Consider the following 15,135-nt stretch of genomic DNA (forward strand, 5'->3'; position numbering starts at 1 on the left):
AGTATAGCTTGCATGCAGGAAGGACATGAATTGGGGTGAGAGAGACTGGAGAACAGAATGTCATTAGCTGAATTGTGCTCCCCACCCACCCACCCACCCAATGCATATGTTTAAGTCCCAATCCCCAGGACCACAGAATGTAACCATATTTAGAGACAAGGTCTTCAAAGAAATGATTACATTAAATGAGGTAATTAGGGTGGAGTCCTATCCATTATAATTGTGTCCTGATAAGAAGAGGGTGACACCAGGGATGGGTGGGCATAGAGAAAAGACCATGTGAGGACATGGCAAGAAGACCCCTATCTGCAAGCCAAGGAGAGAGGCCTCAGATTAGCATCAACCTGCTGCCACCATGATCTTGGAATCGTAGCCTCCAGAACTGTGAGAAATATACTTCTTTCGTTTAAGCCACTACATCTGTGGTATTTCATGAGAACAGCCCTAGCAAACTGCTGCGTCTGCCCTTTACACTATCCCTGAATTGCTACTGAGGATATGTGCCATGCTCCTTCAAACCACAAGTGAACATCTGTTCCTTTTCTCAGGGTTCGTGTAATAAAGAATGTGACCATGACCAAAGAGTGGTCTGGCCTTTGCCCTCAACTTCTAAGAAGTAATCTGTGTCATTCCTGTTAGAGAATAGTCTTAGGGTATGGGCTGGCCGTATCAGAAAGATCAAACGTGAATTTTAGGGTGGAGAGTTTGGGTCGCACAGGTGCTGAATCAAAACACGGACAATCAAGGGCGCCTGGGTGGCTCAGTCGGTTGGGCGTCCGACTTCGGCTCAGGTCACGATCTCGCGGTCAGTGAGTTCGAGCCCCGCGTCGGGCTCTGGGCTGATGGCTCCGAGCCAGGGGCCTGCTTCCGGTTCTGTGCCTCCCTCTCTCTCTGCCCCTCCCCCGTTCATGCTGTGTCTCTCTGTCTCAAAAATAAATAAACGTTAAAAAAAATTAAAAAAAAACAACAACACGGGCAATCAATCAACCAACCATGCCTACATAATGGAGCCCCAATAACAACTCTGAACACTGAGGCTCAGGTGAGCTTCTCTGGCTGGCAATACTGTATGTAATGTCACATACACTTCAATGTCACACAGGAAAGGGACAAAGGAACTGCAAGTATGGAGTGCTGTCACACCCTGCCTTATCCAACTGTTCCTTTGGCTGCTTTTAATTCGTATCCTTTCCTGGTGATAAACTGTAACCATGAGTATAATAGCTTTCGGTGAGCTCTGGGAGTCCTTTTAGCAAACCACGAAACTGAGAATGGTTCTGGGGAACTCCCAAACTTGAACTGATGTCAGAAGTGAAGGTGGTTTTGGAGACTGTGCCCTCAAACTTTACAGTCTGGCTTATTCCAGCAGGGATAAAATCTCAGATATTACCATCACCAATGGTAATTTCTTCTACCTACCTGAAACATTGAACCATGATTTTCTTCTCAAGGGACCAGAGCACATAATCCTAATCTGCGTGGTAACTGCAGTGGTTCTGAAGTAAGGGCAATATTGTCCCTCATGGGATGTATGTCAATATCTGGACACTTCTGGTGATGTCAACTCAGGGCTGCTCCCGACATCTAGCAAGTAGAGGCCAAGGATGCCACTCAACATCGTGTGATGCACGGGACAGCCCCACAACGAAGAATTCTCTTGCCCAAAGTATAAACAGTGTAGAGTTTAAGACACTCTGCATCATATACTTGACTGTCGCTGGGTGAACACCCAGATCTGAGATCACATCTCTAGAGGTAATGAGGAGATAGCACCCTGACTTCCAAGGGGCCAATGTTCAAATGCCACCTCCATAAAAAGCCCATTTGTTGACACTGGCCAAACAAACCCTCAAAGCCTTTGGCCCTCAATTTTTTCATCTGTAAAATAAAACCAATAATAGGATTTATCCCTTATGGAAAAAAATCAGCAAAGAATTTGAACCAAAGTAACCACCAGCTGAATATTCACTCTATGCCACTTCATTTTCCTTGCACAACGAAAACCATTTTTTAAAATAATTTTTGCACTGATTGAGACACTGGTAAAAACAGGTTCACAAATGAAGTTTTCTTGATTTGTTGCAGAACAGATAGATGACTCCGTGATGTCATAAATCCAAGCTGCCAAAGAAATATTTCTTTCTATGCATAATTTGTCTTTGGTACCCATGAGCATTTTTTCTCTGTCTTTATCATCACCACACATGGTAACTTTTGTGTGTGTCCACTTTCTACAAAGAAACAAAGTTTATATGACACATGACAGTGACGACAGAGGCAACGACCAAGGACAATAAACCAAGCAATCCAGAGCTGGCACTACTGGACAGTCCGTGGAACAAAGAATTCGTCCCGTGTGACCCATTTCCCAGAAGACTACAAATCTCCCGCATTTGTAATCATTCAGGTCACAGACCTGTGCACGTTGTATCTTTTGCTCCTTCTACATCCAACACCTTCCATCCATTTGAATTCCTCCTGCAAAGGGCATAACTTTTCCTTCCCAGGCCCCAAAACCTATCATATGGCATGCTGTATGTGTTAATTCATATCTCTTGGATGGATGGGAGAACAGATGGACAGATGGCCAAATGGATGAAAAAGTGTAACAGCAAATGGAGGAAGGAATAAAAGAACGTACAAATGAATAATTAAAATGGTTCTTTCTTTAGCTTATGAACAGCAGTACTACCAATTTTTGCTTGAACTTGCACAAAATTAAAATACGAGTGTTCTTATAATATTTACACAGGGCATAACTGTTCGACAACAGAACTTGGTTTAGAGCCATACTCTGAACAAGGAATAAATGTACTTTCCCACTTTCAGTGAATGATAAAACCCAGAGCAGTAAAACAGGCTTGATTCTTGCTAGAAGTAAGCTGCTTTCCATTTCGCAGCACCACAGTACAAGCTCTAGGTTAAAACATCCAGAAATATAGCAATTATCATACTTAATGGAAATATCCTACTTAATCAGTCTCACGGGGCTAAAATCAAGGTGTTGGCAGGGTTATGTAACCTTTGTGGAGGCTAAAGGGGAGAATCTGTGTCCTTTTTCATTTAGGTTATTAACAGAATTCAGTTCCTGGGGTTGTAGTACTCAGATCCTTGTTTTCTTGCTGTCACCTGAAAGCTGCTTCCAGGTTCTAGACACCAGATACATTCCTTCGCTGGTGACTGCCTTCCTCCATCTTCAAAGCTAGTAAACAGTGGGTTCAGTCCCTATCATATTCCAATATGTACTACCTCCTTTTTCCATCTTGTATCTCTGACCTAGCATGGAAAAGTTCTCTACTTTCAAGAACTTGTATGATTAGAGGGACCCCACTCAGGGGCCCAGGATACTCGCCTTCTCCACATTCATATGTAATTGTATCTGCAAAGTTCCCTCTGTCATATAAAGCAACCTAAGTCACAGGTTCTGGGGTTTAGAGCATGTACATCTTTTGGGGGTTGTTTTACTGCCTACCACATGATATAAAGACAGATATACTGATGAATGGAACAGAATCGAGAGCCCGGAAATAAACCCTTAAACTGATTATCAACTGACTTCTGAATAAAGTGTCAAGGCAATTCTCTGGGGGAAGCACAGTTTGCTTAAAAAAATGACTCTGGAACAATTGCAAAAAGATGAACTTAGACCCTCAACTTACATCATATATTAAAACAGACTCAAAGGGGATCATAGACAAATGTAAAAACTAAAAATAATAAAGCCTTTAGAAGAAAATACAGGAGAAAATCTTTGAGACTTGAGCATGGTAAAAATCTCTTAGATATGACATCCAAAACACAGTTCAAAGACGAAAAAGTTGTTAGGTTGAACCTCATTAAAATTCTAAACCTCTGCACTTCAAACAGCAACACTGGAAAAATGAAATGACCAGAAATAGTCTGGGAGGAAAAAAAGTTGCAAAACACATATCCAACAAAGGACTTGGCTCCCTAATTTGTAAATAACATTCACAACACAAGAATAAAAAGACAAAATTCAATCAAAAAACGGGCCAAAGATATGACCAATTTGCCAAAGAGTTTAGACGAAGGGCTAAGTACATAAAAAGATACACAACATCATGTCAATAGTCAAATGTAAATTAAAACCACAATGAAATGCCATTCCATGCTTTCTAGAATAGCTCTACCATAAGAGACAGAAAATAACAAATAGTGGTGTGGGTAAAAGGAAATAGGAAACTTCCTGCATTGCTGACAGAAATGTAAAATAGTACACTACTTTGGGAAACTGGTAGTTTCTCAAAAAGTTAAACACAGTGTTACCTATGAGTCAACAATTCTAATACTAGCCATCTACCCAAAAGAAATGAAAACATATGTCCACACAGAGACTTGAACGTGAATATTCATGTAGCAGCATTATGAACAATAATGGACCCATAATTGAAACAATCTCTATGTTCATCACCAGGTGAATGGATAGACAAAATGCAGTATCATCCATTCAATGGAACACTATTCAGTGATTCAGAGGAAACAACTACTGATACATGCCATCAGGGATGAACATCAAAAACATGCTAAGCAAAAGAAGCCAGACGCAAAAGGCCACATATCCTGATTCCAGTATACCAAATACCCAGAAGAGGCAAACTGAGAGGCAAAAAGTAGATTAGGGGTTGTCTGCGGCTGGGAGCAGGGGAAAGGATTAACTATAAATGACATCAAGGGTCTCACTAGGGGTGGGGGATCAAAATGTTCTACAACCTATGACGATGGGTGCACAAGTCAACCAAGTTACTGAAAGTCATCGAATGGCACATGTGCAATGAGTAAATTATGCTTTGTAATTTCTCCAAATTTTTGGTGTTTCTCCAAAAAGTTGCTTAACAAATTTATAAAAAAGAAAACAGCCATGAAATCCATGAGAAACACCCCAATATGAAGATCTGATCTCAGAAAACTATCAAAATTATGCCACTAACAATGAATTTAAGGATAAAAAACAAAATTTCATCCAGACAGATGTGAAGAAAATGAATGACATGAAGTCAGCTATCTAGTGGATTCTGGGCAGCTGTTCTCTGGTCTACAATGAAGTGAACTAGAAAAATGGGGCACTTCCCATGTGGCCACTCTCTACACATAAAATACAGGAACATCCATAAAGAGGGCTTAATTGGGTCTCCACTTCTGCGGACCTCTGACCCCTTTTTACCCTGGCTTTCTAGATAACTACAGCTTACTGGATATGTTGGAAAAGACATGTTTCCTTGCTATTTTGACACCAATTTGTGTGGATGTGATTATAAGTATGTAAACTTAATTACTCGTCAATCATGATGACTAGAAGAAAGAACTCCTCAACATAGGTCTCCCCAAGAAATCAAAGATCAAATCTTACCTGTGTGACAATTTCATTGAGAACGCAGAGAAGTTGTTCGTTCAGAACCCAGAGACCCTCTCTGAAGGGAAGGACAAATCATGGTATGATAGGATTTGCTTAAAGCAGAAGACAGTAACATTTCACATGGGCCAGTAAATAATCTGTACAACTTATATAGAAAAAAGGGAGCCTTAGGAAAGTTTCCTGATTCAGAACCGAACAGTTTTAAGAAGTATTTCCCATTCACAAATGTGTTGAAACATTCTCTTTAAATAGCAAATAGATAGATGAATTTAGATAAACATATTTAAATTCCCAGAGCAATCTTGAGGAGCTGCAACCGTCTGGGAAAATGTCAAGAACACCCTCTGCTTGAGAAAACTGCTCTGCTATGTGAGATGTAGATTCTATCAAGGAAAATAAAACCTTCTCAAAGAACCTTACTGAGAATCAGATTTTTCCCAACTGTTGATTTTAGAGAATTTCACTTGAGAGTTACCTGCGCTCTGCCAACTAAATATAAATATCTCAGGCCAAGTGGATTGGGGGGGAAGCAAGTCGAGAAGACAGAAAATGCTACAGGTTCACTTGATTCATAGCTTGAACACTTCACTTCTCACTAAGTATAAATAAATAATAAAATAATAAATAAATAACAAAACTGTTATAACAAAAAATTGATAGCAAAATTGTTCAAATGAACTTTTACTATCAATACCAAAACAGTGATTTAAAAAAAAAAAACCTCAAATTGCATCAACCACCTGAGTGTAAACTATTCTACAGGTTGACCCGACCCAGCTGGATAGCATAGTAAATAAAGAATTAAGTTCAACTACAGCAGTTAAGAGTACAGTTCACTCTGTGATAAAAATAAGCAACTGAGAAGAGAATTACAAATTCTATGAGAAAAATTAAGGAAGAGTCATAAAAGACCCCATGCTGAGCATAAAATAAACAAGTAGTACTTCTCCGAAGTATCTGAAGTCATGCTGAAGTCATAAATAAAAGAACTTTTAAGAATACAAGGTATGGACTGCCCTCCAAATCCCACCGCAAACACTGCCGCAACTGTGATGCCAGAACAAAAGAAGGCAGAACGAATCAGCAGCAGCAGCAGCTGCCACCGGAGCAGGTGCCACTGCCAGAGGGGGAAGACACAGGAGACGAGGAGGATGGGAGCCCCATGGGATCACCCAGGCTTCTGGGCCCTCCCCCATGGCCAATGGAAAGCCTGGTGACTGCAAGTTGGCTCTAGACTGGAATCCACCCACATGTCCCCCACCAGTAGGACGGATGAATAAGATGTTGAGTGTGCATGCAATGAGATACCACACTGCAATGAAAATGAAGGACTCCCATTACAGGCGACCTGGATAAATCTCACAAACATGATGTTGAGCGAAAGGTAACCGGGCAGAAAAGAATACAGATTCTCTTTGCACAGGTCCTCCAGGATCAAGGGGACCAATGATTCCACCGCCACTGAGTCTCCCAGCTCCTCCCCAGGGCAGAGGCCTAATTCAGGGAGACCTAGGCCCCAGGTGTGGCCCATATGGTCATGGTTGGTTGGGGGCCAATACTGAACCTCCTTTTCCTGGACCAGGCCATGGGGGTCCTTCCAGGGGAGCCTTTCACAAAGAGCAGAGAAATCCTCAAAGCTCAAAAGTTGGTCTCTTATCAAAAATGCCTGTCTCTCCAAGGATGGCCCCCAAGTTATGGAAGACAAATCCAACTACCTTGTCTGCCGACACTTTGCCAAAAAGGGCCACTGTTGATATGAGGGCCTGTGTACCTTCTACCACTCTGACGTCAACAGAGCTTCTCTGTAAGACTGTACCTTCCCACCAGGCTGGAAGGAGCCCTCTGGGATTGGCCACATATTTCCATGTGGCCCTGTAACTGCCACTGTGAGGCTATTCCACCCACCACCCTCAGTCAGTAACACCCACTCCCATCTGCCACCTCCTCCATTTGGGGTACAGAGCTGTGTTTCAACACTGGTGCCCGGTGTATGCTCTTTCTTCTGCTCCAGCCTCTAGAGACTGCCTTCAGAGCCTCATCACCCCATCTTTGCCCCCTTCAACTGTTTCCTGGATCCTCTTCCCCCTCACCAACTACTGAACAGGAACCTCTTTGCTGCTGTTTCTTGTGTATCTGTCCACCCAGTCGCCGGTACTGCCCTCGGTTCCTGGGAGCCCCTGGAGCAGTTTCTTAGCATTCCCTTCTTCTAGCTGCTTGGCTTAAGTCCCTTTCATGTGACAATCCCTATCCCCAAAGTTGCCAGTTGCTCTGTGGAACTCACCAGGTTGACCTGGTGTCAAGTATGGATGACTGGTGCAGCGTCGCCCCCCTGAAAGGCAACTCAACCTGCTTTTCGATTTTGTAGTTTCTGCATCAGTAGCACGATCCCCACGGCTCTGGTCTGTGACTGCTGTGCTTTGTGAAACTGTGCATCCTCTCGTATGTAGCCTCTCTCTCAGTGTCTGTGGCATCTCTGTGACTTACCTACACTTAAGTTTTTCTGCCAAAATGAGTGAGGCTCTTGGTGCCCTTTGGACGTCCCGCACCTCCTAATGTGGGAGGCTTGTGAAACTTTCCGCAAGACTGTCTCCCTGGTCTCCCCAACCTGGTGTTGGTTTTTCTAGTTTTGACAGAAGCCCGTGAGATGTCCTCTAAATCCTCTCATGGGCTACCCTATCTCCTCTTAGTTAAACCGCATCACTGTGAGGCCACCAGCCCTTTCATCTGAAATCTGTGACTTTCCAGCCAGCTTACCTGTGCATGGAACCTGGACAGTACTGTCGCCCCTCTCTACCCTTCTTCCTTACATCCCTGGCACTGGTTGTTTTCTGTGAAAACGGCAGTAAACAGGCTCAGTTTTGGACTGGTCCTGAGGAAATATGTCAGGAGTGGAGAGGGCAAGGATGCGAGGGAAGGATGAGAGAGCCGCTGGAGAACTGAGAATGATTTTTTTTTCTTTTTAACATTTTTGATACTAGTAATAAATGCAGTGAAAACAAACAAAACAAGAATACAAAGTGTGTTCTTCATTACAAAAAAAAAAAAAAAAAAAAAATTAGGACTCCGAAAGCACAGTCTGGTTAATAGATCTTAAGTAGAATCATGAAACTGGGAAAAAAAAAAAAAAAAAGAATTAGACCAAGTAAAAGAAGACACTTAAGAAGAAACTTTGCTTTAAATACTAATTTTTCACAGCTAAATGTTAAATGAAAGACGTCTTGTTACTATAAGACAGAGACTTAAACCATGATGGCATTTTAAGCAGTGGAGACCTTACAGAATATATTTGTTTTTAATGTTCAGGGCAAAAATCTGCCAGCCACGGAGCCTGTAACTGAGCCTCTATCCCAACTGGATGTTTGTCTTCCAGTAATGGCAGGACTGGGGAGAGAGAGGAAAGAAGCTCTTCAAAATCTCATTATACAACTCGGGCAGCCAGGTGCAGCTCTGTTCCGGAGGGACAGCCACATTATGCTCTAGTCAGCCATTATATTACATATTTTACATGCAGTTACTCTTTCGACTTTATCTTACTGGGTAAGAGAATCAAGTCTCCATTTGCCCAAAGAACTAATAAAGGCCAAGAAGAGTGAAGGGGACTCACTTTATTTCTCAATCTTCAGAACATTAGGAGGAAAGGGAAGGAGTTTCATACATTTTCAACCAATTGAAGGGCACTTGGTAAGAGTAGATGGGGTGAGGAAATGCTAGGGGGTTATTTCCTATCTTTCTTTCTCTGTGTGATTTTTTTTTTTCTCTGATCTGGTCATAAAATAACATCCTAAAATCCTACCGCTTACAAAAAAAAATAACATGCCTACTTTTCATTAAGATGATTCATTACACACTGCATATTAAATAGAATAAATTCAGTAATATAATCAACACATAGTAATACAGATTGCATATATTTCATATGTATATAAATAATTTATGGACCACATGTGTGACTCAGTCAGTTAAGCATCTGACTCTTGATTTCAGCTCAGGTCATAATCTCATGGGTCATGAGATCAAGCCCCACACTGGGATTCTCTCTCTCCTCTCTCTCTGCCCCTCGCCTCATTTGCACCCTCTTTCTCTCTCAAAATACATAAACATTTTTAAAAAATAATTTACATTGAACTTAAATACTATGTGTGTGTATATATATTTACACACACACACAAACACACACACACACACACACACACACACACATATAATTTAAAAGGCTATTTTTATATCCAAGAGGTAAAGAAATTGTGGCACCTCAACAAGAATAAAGGCATATGTCTGCTGAATTTGTCTTGTTACCTAATAAATATTTACACAAAATAATGAAAAAAATGTATGTTTTCAAAATGCCTCAGACTGGCTTATCCAAAAAGTAAGAGCATACTTTTTAAAAAGTATATGCCAAGTATATTATGTATTTTAGGGTGGAATCTCAGGTAAGCCAAAAAGAGAGGAACGGGGTAGAGAGGAAGGAAGGAAGGAGGGAGGGAGGGAGGGAGGGAGGGAAGGAAGGAAGGAAGGAAGGAAGGAAGGAAGGAAGGAAGGAAGGAAGGAATGGAGAGAGGAAAGGAGGGAGGAAAGGAGGAAGGAAAGAAATACAAAGTAGTATGTCATTGCCAAGGTGGCCTGGGCTTCAGCAGAGAGTGCAGCTGGTGTGTTGGTCATGGAAGATGGGATGTCCCCAGAGAGGCCGCAGGAACCTCTAGGTGTCTAGGAATAATCCATGAGGCAGGAGACAAGGAGAAGATGGGAAGAAGGGCAGAAAATGAATTTACCTGCAGGCTTTTCGGGTCTTCTGTCTCCCTTTTTTCACAGGTCAAAATTTGACAAAAACTGACGAGAGGAGCCTGACCCTCGGGTCTGGCATGGTTGAGCTTAGGCCTCAGAAGGGACAAAGGGTGCCTACCACCCATGCCCACAATGTGGGGGAGCCATAGGGAAGGATACAGCCTACAAGAGGGCCCGAGAGCCCCTGGCTACCCTGCAGTTCATCCCAAAAGCTAAAATTTGTATCATGAAATCTCAAAATTTTTCTCAAAAAAAAGAGTAATTATTAATTTTAGTATGTTATATCTAATACCAGGATTTATATTAAAATAAAGCTGAAAATAAAAGTTTTACTTCCTCATGAATGAATTTTTTTACAGCTGAGTTTTCAGCAGAATAAAGGGTCCAAGTTCACACTTTATAAATCATGGCAAAATGAAGCAATTACGAGATTAAGAGTAGAAGAATTTAGAATGTCAAGTGGCATTAATTTAAGTGGGAATAAGTTCTCTACACCTAATTTAATTAATGCAAAGTGCTCAAAGAACTTTGTTTTTCTGCAATGAAACTTGGAAGTGGATGAGACTAATATAGTAATCATAGTCTAATATGCTGCCCTTCAGAACTACAGGTTTTATTCCTTACCATTAAAAAAAAAAGAAACCTTATCGTTTACAATGCATGTAATACAAAATCAAGGGGGGAAATCCAAACAGCTTTTAAAAAAGCTTACTGCAGCTAAACCACAATTCAAGAAACCTCCAACAGGGGTTCTCTGGCCTGGCTTCACTCCCACCTGATAGGAAAGACTGTTCTGGGAGCACAGTGCTATTCCACTGATACAGCACTTAAGGCTTTCAAACAAATCAGGATGTTGTTAGAAAAATAAAATTTGTACATGGCATGGGAAATGGAGTCCATGCCCATTGTCCAGCAGATTTCAATGTCATACTCTAAAAATCATGTTAGTACTTAAAAAATAATTTTGTAGAACACAAGACACTGAGTAGCAAGTAAAACTGTGCATATTATTCTAATGAAAGTAGATATATTACAAATATTTAAGTCACAGGTGTCAGCCAAGACAAGACTTTAAAAGTCAAGACAACACAAGACTTTAAAAAACCAGGCAGTAAAAGAGAAAGCATAATGGTGAAAGAAAGAAAGAGAGAGATGAAGGAAGGAAGGAAGGAAGGAAGGAAGGAAGGAAGGAAGGAAAGAAAGAAGGAAAGAAGGGAAGGAGGGAGGCAGGAAGGAAGGAAGGAGGAAAGGGAGGGAGGGAAAACCATCAAACTAGAATATGCTCTGGCAAATCTCAATATACTAGAGGTTTTATAATTTTGTCCAACCTTACTCTATTTAATCCTTATTTAATTCCACTAATGCTTTATGACTATACAATTGACCTTTGAACAACATTGGGATTAGAGTTCCCAAACCTCTACGCAGCCAAAAATCCACATAGAACTTTGACTCCCCCTGAAACGTAATTACTAAAAGCCTACCGTTGACTGGAAGCCTTCTGGATAACACACACATATTTTGTATGTTATATATATTAGGTACTATATTCTTACAATAAAAGAAACTAGAGAAAGAAAATATTCTTGAGAAAATTGTAAAAGAGAGAAAATACATTTACAGGACTGTACCATATTTATAAAAAAAATTAAAAAAAAAACAAAACCCATGCATAAGGTTGACCTGCTCAGTTCAAACGCATGTCGTTCAGGGGTCAAGTGTATTCCAAGAGTTTAAAAAAAAAAATCAAACTTCATAGAATAAGGCATACAAAGTAACGATTCCTCACTACCTTTGTGGGTGTGCTTGTTTCAGCTTACTGAGACAGAATGGCAGCCCAGAGAGAACAACTCCCCCGCCCCCACTACCTCTAAAGAACACCCCCTCCGCCCGGTCCGTGATAATTCATTCATATCACAGGCAAATACCTTAAAGCTAAACCTCAACTACATGCCAGGCTTTTCCAGCAGGATCACTGTGTTCCTGTTCTGTAGCATGCACTGGGTTAAGACTGCAGGCTCTGTAGTCAAACATAACTTTTGTCTTTTCTTTTTTAATTTATTTATTTGCATATAATTGACACATAACTATTACATTAGTTTCAGATGTACAGGTTTTGTTTTGTTTTCAATTACTTGGTGTTTGGTGTAGGGCCAAGCTCTCTATTTCCTCATCTGTAAAGTGGGTGCTGTAGAAATCTGTAGAAAACCCTACCTCACAGGGCTTTGTTAAGGGCTAAATGAAGGAAGGCATGCAAAAACATGCAGTATCTGGCAAGTGGGAAGTATTGTGGCTACTTTCACTAGGATGTGGCAGAAGGCCTCCCCCCAGGGTACAAGAGAAGAGCACTATTTTTATAATCCAAAGGGCAAGACTTACATGTCAAATCTGTCCATGAACAGGCAATAATTTACTTTTATTTGCAGTCACTGTCTATAGTGGGTTGAATGGTGACTCCCCAAAAGATACATCACCCCAGAAGTAGTGAACGTCGGGTTATTTGGAAAAGGAGTCTTTGCGCAAAATAGAGGATTCTCCAAATGAGACTGTCCTGGGTTATGCAAGTGAGCCCTAATCCAATGACACGTGTCCTTATAAGAGAAAGGCAGAGAGAGATCTGAGGCACAGAGAAACTCAGGTGACAGTGATGTGAAGAGACAGACTGGAGTGATGTATCTAAGGAAAACTGTGGCTTCCTAGCAGCCACCGCGCGCCAGGAGAAAACCAGGGAAAGAAGAGCATTTCTCTCAGAGCCTCCAGAAGGAACCAACCCAGTCAACATCCTGACTTCAGACTTCTGGCTTCCAGAATTATGAGAGAATCAATTTGTTTTAAGCCACCCATTTTGTGAAAATGTGTTACCACAGCCCTAGGAAACCAATAAAGTGCCCCAGTGGGCTTAAGTCCAAAATGTGTTCTCATCAGACTCCATGAACTCAAAGGAAGCGATGTTCAAGAAGGTGTCTAATGTGACGTCTGACATGGGAAAGACCCTCAACATAATGTGAGCTTTCCTTCTACTGCCGCCTGCTCTCAGCCCAGCCATGTACTTCACCTTCAAATTAGGGCTCCCAAACCATCCACCACAGAGAAAAACCAACCATTTCCCAAGAGGGAGATAACATAAAACATCCCTGCACAGGGTGATACGAATCCAGCCCTTTCTCTAACCACAAGGCCATGTTTTTCCCACTCACTTTTAGCCCCTTACTGCCTGCAAAGCTTCTTCATTAACTGCTGCCTGAAACACAGCCCCCACCCTCTGTATTTTTTTTTTTTTTTTTTTACCCACCCTCTGTATTTTCAGCCTCCTGGTTGTCTGCTCTCCTGGGTTTGGCCCCTCTAGAAGGCAACAGAGACTTTAACTTTTCCATTACGTTATAGCCCTTTTCAGAGTTCTTATATTCATGAAATTTCACTCGGTCTTCACCACACCATGTGAAGTAGACATATTATTTTACTAATCTTACATATGAGTAAAGAGCTTTGAGCAGTAATGTGACTTTCCCAAGTCACAAAGGCACCAGAATTAGAAGGAATGGAACAAAAAATTGTGATTACCACTCCTAAATCCATGTCTTATTTTGTTTTCAACAACGTTATGCAGACACACTATTTGCTCAAATAAGATTCAATAAATGACCAGTGCAAATAAATTACATATGGACCCTACAGATGAAAAAAAATGAGGAAGAATCAGTCCTCTAGAACAGCATAAACTACACAGGATAAAGACAAGAGATGACAAGAAGACATAGTGGACGCCACTATATAAAAAGAATGTGGGTAAAAAGTCTAGCAGAATAGCATGAGGAAGCAGGCAGAATCACACAGAGGAGTGACAGCTCCTGATTTCTGAAAACGAGACTTGGAAAACTGCCCATAGATGAGGGTTGAGGGCATTCTCATGGAGACCAAGTTGTGAAATTCCTCTCACTAAAGGAGAGCGACTGGAGATCTGTGTACACCTTTCACACATTATTTTGTGTGCGGGCTACAATACCAAGAAGGCTATCCATAGCTTCAAGGAGTCTATAATCTACACTCATACGTACAAAGAGCTACAACATGCAGGAGCCAGCTAGGTCTCAAATAATACGATATAAAGCCCACAACATACTGCCTGCTATATTCTCCATGAGAATTAGTGCTAGTGTCCAAAAGATGACAGACAAGCTAGCAAAAACTCAACAAGAATAACAATACGCATTTTCAGAGAAGATGTGGGTGAACAGGTACACCACACGTTTACTCACTTTGACTAAGAGTGATTCAATCATCACTTTAAGAGTGTAGAGCGATCCAATCTCGCACAGGCAGTAAGTCTCAAAAGACTATCAAAAGTGAAATACTCAGCAACCAGCAATTCCACTCCTAAAGGACTAATCACTCCTAAAGGCAATCGTCTTTAATGTTTAAGAAAACGGGACTGCTTAAATAAGACAAATTGTAGCTAATCGTGATTTTGTACATACTTACAGTATAGAGCTCTCTAATCCCTGAGAAGGAAAGATCATGACACCTTAAGTAAAATGGGTAAGCCCAGCACAAACCACATTTTGTGGCTGTGTGTGTATATATACACACCTGCAAGACCATCAATCAGACAGACAAGAGTGGAAATCTCTGGGTGGGATAATTCTAACTGATCTTTTGTTGTTGCTGTGGAGGAACAAATTGAATGAATGAATTGATTAATTAAAACATAATGAGAGATACACTCTCAAAGTGGCTTTCTTTATTCTTTGACCCAGTATTTGCTGAGGGCCTACTCAGAGCACTCTAAGAGACATACATACATAGGGTGGCCAAAGCTCTGAGTCTGAAATGAATCCTGAGACCACCAGTGGACACGTTTCCTTGATTAACTACTGATATTATCACGACTTCCACAGGGGAGAATGTTATCCATGGGTCACAAAACTTGGAACTGGTTCATCTTCTAAAACCTACCATTGGTCAGTTTTGAACACAAT

The 15,135-nt window shown here is 41.2% G+C and overlaps 1 protein-coding gene across 2 annotated transcripts in view; it reads right to left on the bottom strand.

Annotated features, from left to right (window-relative positions):
- Window positions 1-15,135, bottom strand: part of SUCLG2 (succinate-CoA ligase GDP-forming subunit beta) — a 273,677-nt gene that overhangs the window by 175,508 nt on the left and 83,034 nt on the right. The gene's annotated exons all lie outside the window — the stretch shown is intronic.

Source organism: Panthera onca, chromosome A2 (genome assembly GCF_046562875.1).
Source record: "Panthera onca isolate mPanOnc1 chromosome A2, mPanOnc1 haplotype 2, whole genome shotgun sequence".
Taxonomy (NCBI): Eukaryota; Metazoa; Chordata; class Mammalia; order Carnivora; family Felidae; genus Panthera; species Panthera onca.